This window comes from Mandrillus leucophaeus, unplaced genomic scaffold, assembly GCF_000951045.1.
Source record: "Mandrillus leucophaeus isolate KB7577 unplaced genomic scaffold, Mleu.le_1.0 Scaffold3, whole genome shotgun sequence".
Taxonomy (NCBI): Eukaryota; Metazoa; Chordata; class Mammalia; order Primates; family Cercopithecidae; genus Mandrillus; species Mandrillus leucophaeus.
Genome location: NW_012103142.1, coordinates 1387630 through 1401009, shown reverse-complemented (window position 1 = coordinate 1401009; position 13380 = coordinate 1387630). Strand labels below are relative to the sequence as shown.

The window sequence follows — 13380 nt, the reverse complement described above, 5'->3', positions numbered from 1 at the left end:
CTGTTCCCTGCAGACCGCAATACCCCAGCAGGCCACACCCACAGTGAGATGGACATGATTCTCTTTCTTTCTTTCTTTCTTTCTTTCTTTCTCTCTCTCTCTCTCTCTCTCTCTTTCTTTCTTTCTTTCTTTCTTTCTTTCTTTCTTTCTTTCTTTCTCTCTCTCTCTCTCTCTCTCTCTTTCTTTCTTTCTTTCTTTCTTTCTTTCTTTCTTTTCTCTTCTCTTCTCTTCTCTTTTCTTTTCTTAATAGAGACAGCATCTCCCTATGTTGCCCAGGTTGGTCTTGAACTCCTGGGCTCAAGCAATCCTCCTACTTTGGCCTCCCAAAGTGCTGGAATTACAGGCATGAGCCACCACGCCCGGCCTGGACATGCTCATTTGCCTATGTTTCACATACTATTTCATGTCCAAAATTCACACAAATATTCCTGAAGTTCTGCCAAGAGAGGCACAGTCCCTCAGTGCAGCCCCTGGAGGAAGCCCACAGGGCTGACGTTTGGAACAGAGTGCTGGCCTCCTCTGCCACAGCCCAAATGAGCAACGGTCAGAGAGGCCCGAGGGCCAGGGAACGAGGGGGTCCTCGGGGGAGAAGGGAAATCCCGAGCTGACACAGGCCTGGAGTGCCCATCCCCGAGCTACTGCCTCATAGACGCCCATTACCAAGGCAGTCCTGGGGGGTGCCCTCTCCACCCTTACATTCCTCAGGTGGCAATTTTGTGATTTGGTTGCTCCCTGTCCAAATTGTCTTGGCCCTGTTTGGCAGGAAGGAAGGAAGTCCCCTGTGATTTGCCACCCGCCCCCGGCCCTGTCCAGGGGCCCCCAAGCTGAGCCAAGCCAGCTTTGCAGCTTACCAGGACAGCTGGTGCAAGGGGGAGGGGCCGTCAACACCCAGGCCATGCTGGGGCTGGCAGAAAGGTCCACCCAGCTGTCACGGCCAATGACAAGGGGCTGGCAAGGGGGCAGAGGCAGGGATCCTGGGCCCTGTAGGGTAGGGGAGGCCTCCTATTAGAGGTGCCCCGTCTGGGGCAGGGCCAAGTGGGGCAGGTGAGATGGCGGCCAGTCATCCAACACCTGGGGAGCAGGCAGCAGTGGCAGCCCAGTGTCCGATGAAGCTGATGATAGAGGTGACACCAGATATCCTGCTGGTGGTGGCGGGGGAGCGTGGGGAGGGCTGGGGAAGGGGCTGCAGGAAGCGGGAGAGCCAAATTCAGCCCCATGCTTTCGAATCCCAGCTCTATCACACGCTCACCGAGAGACCTCGGCAGGGAGCTGCAAGTCCCTCCGCAGCCTCAGCTTACCCATCTGAAGATGGAGTGCTCTGAAGGCAAAGGGGAGCCTGGCACAGTGCTAGCACATAGTTCATGCTCAATAGACATCGTGTTGTCATTATGGAAGCTGGGACTGCTGAGGGCTCAGTAGGGGTAACCACGGTGGTGGCGGCTAAATACTGGGCAGATCCACTGACTGGCAACTCCAGGGACAAGGACACAGTGTATGTCATTCACTGCTGAATGGCCCGACGCCTGGTTCAGCACACAGCACACCACACGCAATACATATTCATTTAACATTCAAAAGGATGAACGCGTGAGAGTAAAACTACAAACCAGCAGCCACTAAGACGGCTTGTCAGCTAATCAGAGGATCCAGAGTAAGAATCTGAGCTTAAATCTAACCGCTTCCTGGCTGTGCAACCTCAAGCAAGTCATTTCAGCCCTGAGAACCTCAGCTTCCTCGTCTAGGAAATGGGAATAATGATCATTAATAAATACCATCCCCACAGGCTTGTGGCAAGGCTCAAAGCAGAAATGGATATGGAAATAGAGGGGGTACTGCCAGTGTCATTCTATCAGGTGGGGTACCCATCTCTCAGCAGCTGTGGGTGCTGGCTGCCAACAGCTCACAGCTGCCCCCTTCCCCTGAGAGCTGCCCTCAGCTTACAGGAGCTGCCTTATCTGGAGATGCAGGGGGAGGCTAGGCCCTTCCCTGGGAGCAGCCTGCAGACAACGACCACCCGCTAAGGGGCGACAAAGGTCTGGCCCCTTGTCTGAAGGAAGGTAACCCTGTGAGACTGGCTGTTCATAATCTAGAGCTCTCCGTGGGATCCTAGCTGTAAGCACATCTTTTCCTGCTCTAATATGAGCATGCCTGCAATAAGTCATTTGCCCGGGAATTCCTGTCTCAGCTCTGCTTCCAGAAGACCAGACCTGAGACAGTAAGTATTTTGTAAACAATGACACACTAGGCACAAATATGTGTTTTTAAATTTTTTTTTTTTTTTAATTTTAGGAAACATTGAAAGTAGAGGAGTTAGCAATGTGAGAGGAGGAGGCGGTCAGCTCTGTGGGCAGGGGTGAGGGGCAGGGGAAGGCCAGTCATGCTGCTCTGCCCCCACCCAAACCCTGCCTTCATGGAACGCTTGGGCAGGTAAGGGAGACAGACAAGAAACCAACAAGAGCATAATGTCAGGGATAAGTGCTATGAAGATGATAAAGTAGGATCAGGGGATGGGGGACAACAAGGGCTATGTTTGATGAGACGGTCTGGGAGGCCTCTCTGAGCCGGTGATGTGGGTGGAGATGTGAACATCATGAGCCATGCGGGCCTTTGGGGAAGAAAATTCCAGGCATAAGGAATAGGAGTGCAAAGGCCCTGGGGTAGGGTGTTTGAGGGGCCCAAGAAATGACCTGGGGATCAGTGAGGCTAGGATGTACAAGAGGAGGTCTAAGGTACTGGGCAGCCGGATCACATAGGGCCTTGTAGGCAATTATAGGGCTTTTTTTTTTTTTTTTCTGAGACAGAGTCTTGCTCTGTCACCCAGGCCGGAATGCACTGGTACGATCTTAGCTCACTGCAACCTCCACCTCCCAGGTTTGAGGGATTCTCCTGCCTCAGGCTCCTGAGTAGCTGGGACTACAGCTGTGTGCCACCATGCCCGGCTAATTTTTGTAATTTTAGTACAGATGAGGGTTCACCATGTTGGCCAGGCTGGTCTCGAACTCCTGACCTCAGGTGATCCACCCACCTCGGCCTCCCAAAGTGCTGGGATTACCGGCATGAGCCACTGCATCTGGCTTGTTATAGGACTTTGGGCTTTATTCGGAATGGCAGGGGAGTCATTGAAGAGCTTTAGCAGAGGAAGGATGTGATCTGATTTAAGTTTTAAAGGACCTTTGGCTGGTGAGGCAAGGACAGGGCAGGAAGACCAGGTAAAGACTGCTGCAAACATCTAGGAGAGGATAGTGGAGGCTGAGAAGGGAAGGCAGCAATGGAGGTGACAAGAAGTGGGTGGATTCTGGGTGTTTTGAATGTAGAATTGAAGGACTTACTGATGACAAGATGAGGTGTCAGAGACAGACAAATGCAACTCCCAATTTACAGAGAGGACAGAAGAACATACTAAACAACACCAAAGGGATGCAATCAACAAAATCCAGTCTGCAGGAAACACAGCAGGACAAACCACCTGCTTTCTCCCATAGATAAACTGCAAAAGAATAAGAAAAGATGGAGAGGAGAACTGTGGATTGAAAGAGACTAAGACATATCAATCAATCACAATGTGTGAACCTTACCTGGAACTTGATTTAAACAAACTATTTAAAAAACAAGAAGACATATCTCAGACAACAGGGAATGTGAATACTAAGTGAATATTTGACTATATAAAGGAATTAATACTTACTGGGTATAATAATGGTATTGTGATTACGTTAGAAAAAGTCCTTAACTTTTAGAGAAATATCTTGATTGAGATGAGACTGGACATGTGTTGGTATCTGTTGATGCTAAGCCATGAGTCTATGACTGTTATATAACATTTTCTCTACTTCTGTAAATGCTTATAATGTTTCACAATAAAAAGTTTGCAAATAAAAAAGAGGAAACAGAATCCAAGGGAGGGGGTTGAGTGGCCCTAGGCCCCTCAGTGAGTCACTGTCAGGGCCAGGACCTCAGCCTAGACCCCCAACTCCCAGCCCTCCAGCCCCGCCTCGGCTGCCTCTCTTGTCCTCAGTGGCTTGTCAAGGCTAGGCCCCAGGAACCCAGGGATGAAACATGTGACCTCAGGGAAGGCCCAGATTGGGCAGAGTGGGGCTAAGGGATGCAGGGTCTTTGCCAGGCCCTGCAAGGAGAAGCAGGCCTTGGGCCACCTGTCCCAAAAGGTCCAATGAGGTGGACCATTTAAAAAGGCCTGCAGCAGCAATCCAGGCTGGCTGTCCCACCAGCCTCACTGCCCATGTCCGCTCTCGTGTTCCTGTGCTGATTTCCTCCCCAGCCCCTGAGCCCACCACTCACATTCCACCTTTGCATCTTTTTCCCTGCTGTCGCTCTGCCTGGAATGTACCCCGCACTCCCCCCATCTCTGGATCTGACCATCCTTTCCTTCCAGGTCTGCCTTCTGCAGAAGATAACCCTCCTTCAGTCTTCCAGAACACACCTGCCTCCAGTCTCTGAGACAAGAGATTATCCCCACTCCTTGACGACAGGTGCCGAGACACAGAGTCTCACAAGCACAGCTTCTGGAGTCAGACTGCATGGCTGTGAATCTGGCTCAGCCACTAACTCACTGTGTGACCTCAGGCAAGTCACTTAACCTCAGTTGCCCCATCTGTAAAATGGGGATAACCTCATGAGGTTACTAAGAGGACTAAATGAGTTAATAAATACGGATGAACATATCCCCTGACAGGGGCCTGGCACATGTCAGGGATCCCTGGCCCCTCCTTTGTGTCCCTACAGGACTCCCCAGTGGTACGCAACCACCACTTTGCCAGATACCCCACTTCCACCATACTCCTTCTGCAACCCTCCTGATACCCAGATGTTACCTCACCTTACCCCCGTTCCCATCCCCCCAGGTTTCAGGCACCACAGGTCTGGGAGGAGGGAGAGGGGAAACAAGCCCAGGAGGGGACCAGCTAAGAACCAGTCACAAATAAAAACTCTCCAAACATACGTGGCAGTATGTGACTCAAATGCCATCAGATTAAGGGGAATGCAGTTTACGTGCTCATTTTTTTAGCTTTCTAAGAAAAAAATTCCCAGTATCATCAAGTGCAGTTTTAATTTGTTTCCTCATGAGTAATGATATTTGTTTATAAAATGCAGACAGCACAGAATGGCTGAAAGAAAGTGGATGCATTCTCCCTCCATCCCGGCGATAGGCTTCCCCCACAGGTAAGCTCTAATCACAATCAGGTATGCAGCCTTCTATGCATTGTTATGTAAATATGAACAGAGAGGAACACATGTACATGTACTTTAAACATTGGATCATACTACACACACTGTTCTACAAAGCCACTTGCTTTAACTTATCAGTACGTCGTGACCATCTGTCCACACTGGTAATAAGCTCCGCCCTGTCTTGTCTCAGTGTCCCCAAGCACCTAAAGTGGTGCCTGGCAGGGAGCAGACATCCAGAGAGATCCGCTGACTAAATCCCAGAACGAACAACTGCCTGAAATCACAGCATACAAAGAGGTCTTGACTTTGTCACTGGTCCCCCTGACAGACATCTAGTTTCGCTACACTGACTGTCTCTGCTCAGCTAATCTTTGCACCCTGCTCAGAGTGTACCTGTGGGATAAGTCCCAAAAAGTGGAATTGCCAAGTCAAAACTGTGACCACTGTTGCCAAAAACACAGTGCTAACGTATGCTCCCTGACTGACGTGAGAGTTCCAGTTTCCCACGCCCTCTGCCAGATGAGAGCTTTCTTAGGATGAGGACTTTTATTTCTTAAATGGATTAACCCTATTTAGCGATTCCACCCTTGATCACCACATCTCCCTTTGTCCCACCTGCATAAATGAGAAAAGTACTGTTTTATTATTTCTCAGCATCAGTAAGGAGCCAAAATCCACAAATAAGGGGCTACTCTCTAGCCAGTATAGAAAGTTAACAGATGGGAAATTTGGAACATCTCACCTGTTTCTAAAAGTGGATGTGTTAATGTTTTAAAACTGTCAACTTCAAACAAGTATCTATTGATTCTTCCCCCACACTCAAGAAGAGAAAATTCTCACCCTCTCTCTCCACTCCTCCCTATCCCAGCCTACACTGGCCACATTTAGTCAATAAAAATTCAGGGCCAGGGACGGTGGCTCATGCCTATAATCCCAGCACTTTTGGAGGCTGAGGCGGGCAGATCACTTGAGGTCAGGAGTTTGAGACCAGCCTGGCCAACATGGCGAAACCCCATCTCTACTGAAAATACAAAAATTAGCTGGGTGTGGGCATGGTGGCAGCCACCTGTAATCCTAGTTACTCAGGAGACTAAGGCAGGAGAATAGCTTGAACCTGGGAGGCGGAAGTTTCAGTGAGTTGAGATCGTGGCATTGCACTCCAGCCTGGGCAACAAGAGCAAAACTGCGTCTCAAAAATAAATAAATAAAATAAAATAAAATAAAATAAAAATTCAGGACACCTAGTTAAATCTGAATTTCAGATAAATGACGAATACAGTTGTTTTTTTTTTTTATTAAAAATATGTCCTGTGGAATGTTTGGGACATACTTAGACTAAAAAATAACAAAAACACATCTGTCGTTTTTCTGAAATTTAAAATTCCCTGAGTATCCTGCATTTTATATAGAAAGACTACCCTGGCCCCTACCCAGCATTTTAATATCAAGTGATTTTTAGCCTGGACAATGTAGTAAGACCCCAGCTCTACAATAAAATTGAAAAATTAGCCGGGCATGGTAGCACACCACCTGTAGTTCCAGCTACTCAGGAGGCTAAGGTGGGAGATCCCTTGGGCCCAGGAGGTCGAGGCTACAGTGAGCTATGATGGTGTCACTCACTCCAGCCTGGGTGACAGAGCAAGACTCTGCCTCTAAAAATAAAATAATAATAATAATATGGAGTGATTTTAAAATAATAGCCAAGGTAGGCCGGGCACAGTGGCTCACGCCTGTAATCCCAGCACTTTGGGAGGCTGAGGCAGGTGGATCACAATGTCAGGAGTTCGAGACCAGCCTGGCCAAGATGGTGAAACCCTGTCTCTACTAAAAATACAAAAATTAGCCAGGTGTGCTGGTGGGCACTTGTAATTCCAGCTACTCAGGAGGCTGAGGCAGAGAATTGCTTGAACCCAGGAGACGGAGGTTGCAGTGAGCCAAGATGGCGCCACTGCACTCCAACCTGGGCAACACAGTGAGACTCCGTCTCAAAATTAATAATAATAATAATAATAATAATAATAGCCAAGGCCTCCTCTGCCCTCCCAGTTTTCAGGTATCCTGCAGCCCCTCACACCCAAGGTTGAGGTCTTCAGAGGCAGCACCCAGGGGAGGGTGGAGGGGAGCCCCCACCCTAGTCCCCAGCCCAGCCCTCCCCTCCAGGCCACCCTGCCCCTGGCTGGAAACCAGTCACAAAGTGTCCACAGCAGGTGGGTCTGAAGTGGCTAATGGGTTTTCTTCATTTGGCTTTCCAGTACATTCTAAATTGCTCCCCACAGACACGCTCCCTTTCTGGAAATGGCACCAGCAACTTCCCTGGCATTAGAGGTCCTGTCTCCCCAGAGCCAGCTGAGGCCAGGCTCCAGTTGATCTTGTCCCTTCAGCCCACCTCTGGGTTCCTCCCAACCCATCTTTCCTGGTGGTGAACACTATCTGTTGCCCCATGGGATGGGTGCTGTCAGCAGGCGACCTCAGTGGGCAGATGCTTCAGAGACTGCTGCTGCCACAGAGTCACCTGCCAGAAGGCATGCCCAAACCCAATGCCTGATGGGCACAGGATGCTGGGGTCTAGGGCCTGACTCTCCCAAGCAAATGGGCATGACCTGAAAGGCTACTCTAGCCCCAGGGCACCCTGTTGCCTGTTGGGACTGCATCAGAGTCCACTTCCCCTTCATCCAGTCCCACTTCCTTCCCTGCTTTCCACAGTGAAGCTCTGGACTCCTCCCCTACCTGCCTGCCATTCCTCATGGCTACTTCCTGGGACCCTAACCTGCCCCAGGTCCGCAGCCCAGCCCTCCCCTCCAGTCCACCCTGCCCCTGGCTGGAAACCAGCTATGAAGTGCCCATGGTGGGTGGGTCTGATGTGGCTAATGGGTTTCCTTCATTCAGCTTTCCAGTATATTCTAAATTGCCCACAGCAAACCCATATTATTTTGGTAATAAGAAAAAATAATAAAAGCTACTTTTCTTTAAGAAAAATGTAAAACCAAACCAAGCAGCGTCCTTCTTATCTGGTATACCCACTCCTCCCCCAACTCCTCCACCTGGTTCCCCAGGGAGGGCCCCCCAAATCAGTGAATGCCCACACCCCAATGTCCTCTCCTGTCCCTTCTGTCCTTCCAGACCTGTAGCCAGTTTCACTTCTCCAGGGAAGGCTTTCTACCACCAACTCATTCTTGCTGTGGGGATACCTGCAAACTTCCGAATGGGTTCCTCATCTCCTAATGGGAGAAGAGTGCAAAATATGTCCTGATATTGGTGAGGAGAGAAAGTAGATGATAGGACCAACAGTCACTCACTCAGTCCACAAGCCAGAGCTGGGTTTACTCTGTGCCAGGCCATGGGGCCACCAGAAACAGCACACAGACTCTGCCCCCACAGACCCCACAGCCCAGCAGGGAGAGGCCATCAGAAGCCCGAGAGGACACTGCGTGATGGGAGGGTTCCGAGGGGAGGCAGCCAGGCTGTGGGGAGGGGATTCATGGGTGGGGCTCCCAGCCCACTGGGGAAGCCTCTGGAGGGAAAGGAGCCTCAGTGGGCTCCGGAGGGTGAGAGATTTGGGTGGGAAGGAAGAGGGAGAGGAGGAGACAGGAACAGCCTGTGCAACGGCCTGCAGGTGACAGAAGCCCCACTTGCCTGAGGAACTGAAAGCAGCTCAGGGCAGCCGGGGGCAGAGGGAGGGCGAGAAGGGAGAAACGGCCTGGCTGTGGGAACGGTGGCAGAGCCATGCTAGGGAGACTGCATGGCTGTCAAATAGTAACGCGGGCCATTGTGGAATGAATAAATGATTGAGTGACTGAATGTGAACTCTGGGAAATAGCTGGCAACCTAAAGGAGAGGATCGAGTCCCCTCTTGGGCTTTCCCTCTATTCCCTAGGACCAAAGAGCCATGCAAACCAGACAGTTCTCTTTAGGCCCTTCCTAAGCCTAGAAATGTTGATGTCCTTCACAGACACAGGCCTGTGGCTAGGCCAGAACCCTTGGTGGCAGCCTCTTCCTCTGAAGTGGGTTTGCTCCTCCACACACTAGGGTCATGAGACCCCTGAGAGCTTGCTATGAAGACCCCAGAGGCTGAGGACGGCCTGGCTTGGGCCTTCCCAGCTTCCCTGATGTTGACCTGGATTTTCCCAAGGACTGGGACAGAGGCAGAGACCCTGGTCTAAGGTTGGCACCCCAGGAAGAAAGTGCCAACCCAGCAGCCTGAGGAGAGCCAGACCTTCACATCAGGCCTTCCCCCAAGCCAGGAGCAGGCCTGGACACTCAAACCAGGGGCCCATAAGACTCTCTGGAGCCAGCAGGTTGCAAGACTATCTCCAAAAGCCATAGCTGCCCATCAACTCCAGGCTTAGGAAGGGCCTAGCCAGGCGTGGTGGCTCAGGCCTGTAATCCTAGCACTTTGGGAGGCCGAGGTGGGCAGATCACCTGAGTTCAGGAGTTCAAGACCAGCCTGACCAACATAAATAAACCCTGTCTCTACCAAAAATACAAAATTAGCCAGGTGTGGTGGTGCATGCCTGCAATTCCAGCTACTTGGGAGGCTGAGGCAGGATAATTGCTTGAACCTGGGAGGCAGAGGTTGCGGTGAGCTGAGATCGCGCCATTGCACTCCAGCCTGAGCAACAAGAGCGAAACTCTCTCAAAAAAAAAGGAAGGGCCTAAAGAGAACCGCCTGGTTTGAGTGGCTCTTTGGTCCTGGGGAATAGAGAGAAAGCCCAAGAAGGGGCTCGACCCCCTCCCTCAGGTTGCCAGCTATTTCCCAGAGTTCACACTCACTCATTCAATAAGTCATTCATTCCACAAATTATTTACTTGGTGCCAAACCCTGCTTTCGTGCAGGGGCAATGACAGGGATGAATCAGACAGATTCCCAGCCTGTAGGTACTTCCAGTCTAGAAGGAGATGAACAAAACGAATAACGCAGCCACAAGGCAGTCCAAGAACATAGGGCAGGGGGCAAGGATCTCACCTGCGGTATCAGGGAAGCTGCTGGAGGCGGTGGCTTGAGAGTGGTGATTTGGACATGTGATAGAAAGGCCAGGATGGAGGATGGAAGCTAAATCGCTGACAGACAGTCGTGTTTGCACCCCAGCTGTGCCAGGGGCTGGGGCAATGTGGGTTATTTATGGTTGTGCCTAGAAATAAGCGGCCATATGTGTCACTGCCTATGTGGTGCAGAGCTGGGCTGTTGTGGGTAGGGGCAGCTGGGGCTTGAAGCTGGGTCTGGCCAAGCTCCTGGGTTTGCCACCATGTCCCCTACACCCTGATGACCCTTTAACCTTTTCACAGCCTCTTGTAAGGTGAAAATAAGGGGCAGAGACAGCTCCAACAGGCAGTAAGTGATCTGGGGCTTACAGGGGAGGGCAGTGCCCAGCAGCCCATGGCTTCTGTATCTGCGGGCCTTTTAGCATCATCACCTCCTTCTTGCCTCCTCCTTCCTCCCCGCTCCCATCCCAGCTGTGGGGGAAGGGGTAGGGGACAGAAGGAAATACCTTTAACCATAAGCCAGACAGGCATCATCTGCTGTGTTTCTCCCCAGCCCACTCTGATCCATAAATAGCCTACGCACCAAGCTGACACCAGCCCACCCACCCCTTCTGGTAGCAGTCCAGAGACCCGGACCGCCCGGGCCCAGGCCCCAGCTTCCCAAGGAACCTATTTCCGGCGCTTTTCCTGGGGTAAGGGCCTCCGTTGCCGGCTCGCTCCCCCAAGGGACCCAGCGCAGGGGCATCCTGACACTGCCTGGGTGATGCCCGAGAACTCTGTCCCCTGAAAGCATCCCCGGACGCGCACCCACTTCTCTCCAGGCAACTGCCCAACCCTTCCAGGGCTCTGGCCCAGGGAGATGTCAGTCCCGGTGCCCACTTCCAACACGCACTCCCTAACTGGACACCCACACACACAACCCCCCCGCCCTCTATTCAAGGGCCAGACCCCCTACCTGGGGGCAGGAGAGCCGGGCACCATCGGCGGCGCCTCCGGTCTACGCGGGACGTCTGGGGCTCGGCCTCAAGCCCGGTCGACTTCCCGGGGGAGGAGGGGGCTGGCGCTGCCGCCGCCACCGCGTCTCTCTGGGATATCGCCGGGGCTGCGGGAAGGAGGAAGGTCAGAGCCGAGGCGGAGAGGGGGGAAGGATGAGGAGGAGGCGTGCACAGAGCAGCGCAGATTAGAGAAGCATTTTTAGCGAGCCAATGGCAGCGCGGCAGGGCGGCGCGGTGGCTGCGCAGGTGGACGCGCGGCTGCTGCCTGGGAGGCAGCAACCAGTTTGGCAGGCGCCGGGGGTGGCGGGTGGCGGGTGGCGAGTGGGGTCCGGCTCCCTGCCGCTTCAGCGGACCCCTGCCCCAGCAGTCTTGCTTGGTTCCCTCCTCCGGGGGCTGCCCGCGGCCCCGCGCGTGCTGGGATTCTCCCGTGCGCCCTCCTCCCTAGCCCTCCCAACTGGCGCGCTCGGAGCCCGGGGTGTTGCTCCCCGCCTCTTTCCCCATCTCCCCACCGCCCTGGCCTTTCCTCCTCTCCCGAGCCTCGGCGTCCTTTGGTGCGTGCGGGTGCCTGCGTGGCGGCTGCGCCACTGCCCCACCGATGCCCACCCCCGCCCGCAGCTTCTGCCCTGTGACCCCATGGGGCAGGGTCGCTAACCCTTATGTCCTAGTTCCAGCAGGACCGTCTGTCGCCATTCAAACTCCAGGCCATGTCCTTGGGGCTCTCTAGGGAGCTTGGGGCCTAACAGGGGACCCTCAACGGCCTTCACTCTTCCGAACTTCAGCCCTGAATGCTGCCTGGAGCCTGGACGCTGCAGGCGGGAGCGGGGCACGTACCTATTGAAGGCCTGTTCTGTATTAGGCACTGATGAGGAACTGGACTGCAGCAGAGGACAGAACAGACCAAAACTCTGCCGTCTCATAGTTCACACATGTGAGGGAAGATAGATATTCAGTATCAGCAGCTAAGAGTGTTTTTTTGTTATGCTTTGTTTTTGAGACGGAGTTTCGCTCTTGTTGCCCAGGCTGGAGTGCGATGGCGCGATCTCGGCTCACCGCAACCTCCGCCTCCCGGGTTCAAGCGATTCTCCTGCCTCAGCCTCCCGAGTAGCTGGAATTACAGGCGTGCGCCACCACGCCCGGCTAATTTTGTATTTTTAGTAGAGATGGGGTTTGTCCATGTTGGTCAGGCCAGTCTCGAACTCCCGACCTCAGGTGATCCGCCCCCTCGGCCTCCCAAAGTGCTGGGATTACAGGCGTGAGCCACTGCGCCCCGCCCAGAGTGTATTTTAAAGTGGTATGCACAGAGTAGAAAAATAGAGCCGGAGGAAGGGAAAGGAAGTGAGATTGCTCAGGACCAGAATGGGTCCCTGCCCTTTACATGTGTAGGGATTGGGGGGTGGGGGTGGTGGCTGAATTTGAATGTGAGCCCCTCAGGTAGGCATGCAGACTCTAGTTTGCCACAGACCTAACTACTCCCTATTGTTTGAGCCTGGAATAGTCACATGTTTGTATTTCCTGACTTCCCTCTCCACGCACTTCACCAGAGGCACTGAAATTCATGTCCCAGTGACCCAGGAGAATGCCTGAATGCAGTATTTATTCGTGCAATAAGAATTCTCTGAGCACTGATTGCATGTTAGGTGTTGAAGTCTGGGGGAACTCAACACCTAGCTGGGGAAGCCAGATGGTAGTATGTACCTCAAGGCTGACTAGGACGGCCAAGTGAATGGACAATGTTCTGGAGAAGGTCAGTATAAGATTATGGTTTAGGGCCATCCAGGAAGGCTTCCTGGAGGAGGCAGCATTCCAACAGGGTGCCAAAGGTTAACTGGGATTCTGATGAGCCAGACAGGGCAGGAGGCAGGGATGAATTGCTGGGAAAGGCCAGCAAGGCCAGGGGACATTTGGCAAGTGGCTAGGGCTGGGTCGTGGAGCACTGCTGGACACCCTCTATGCAAGAGGTATGCTGTTTGTCTTGGGTTGGTGAAGCCCCACCCTGCACTCCCACTCCAGCAGTTCCTGGTCCTAGCTGCCCTTACCCCAACCTAGAATTTTCCAGTAGCCCCAGAAGGAGGTGTGATGAGCATGTGGGTAGCCGTGGGGAGGAACATCAACTTCACTTAGTTGCTTGCTTGCTGGGTGAACATGGACAGGTAACTCAACCCCTTGAGATTCAGCCTTTTCATCTTAATAGCCATGCGGCAAGTTGCTTACTTGATCT

The 13380-nt window shown here is 52.7% G+C and overlaps 1 protein-coding gene across 1 annotated transcript in view; it reads right to left on the bottom strand.

The window, feature by feature from the left end:
- Positions 1 to 11332, bottom strand: part of PACSIN1 (protein kinase C and casein kinase substrate in neurons 1) — a 71713-nt gene extending 60381 nt beyond the window's left edge. The window contains exon 1 of the mRNA XM_011986531.1: positions 11123 to 11332. The gene's annotated coding sequence lies outside the window, so the exon portion shown is untranslated. The remainder of the gene's footprint in view (positions 1 to 11122) is intronic.
- Between the last annotated feature and the right edge of the window lie 2048 nt (positions 11333 to 13380).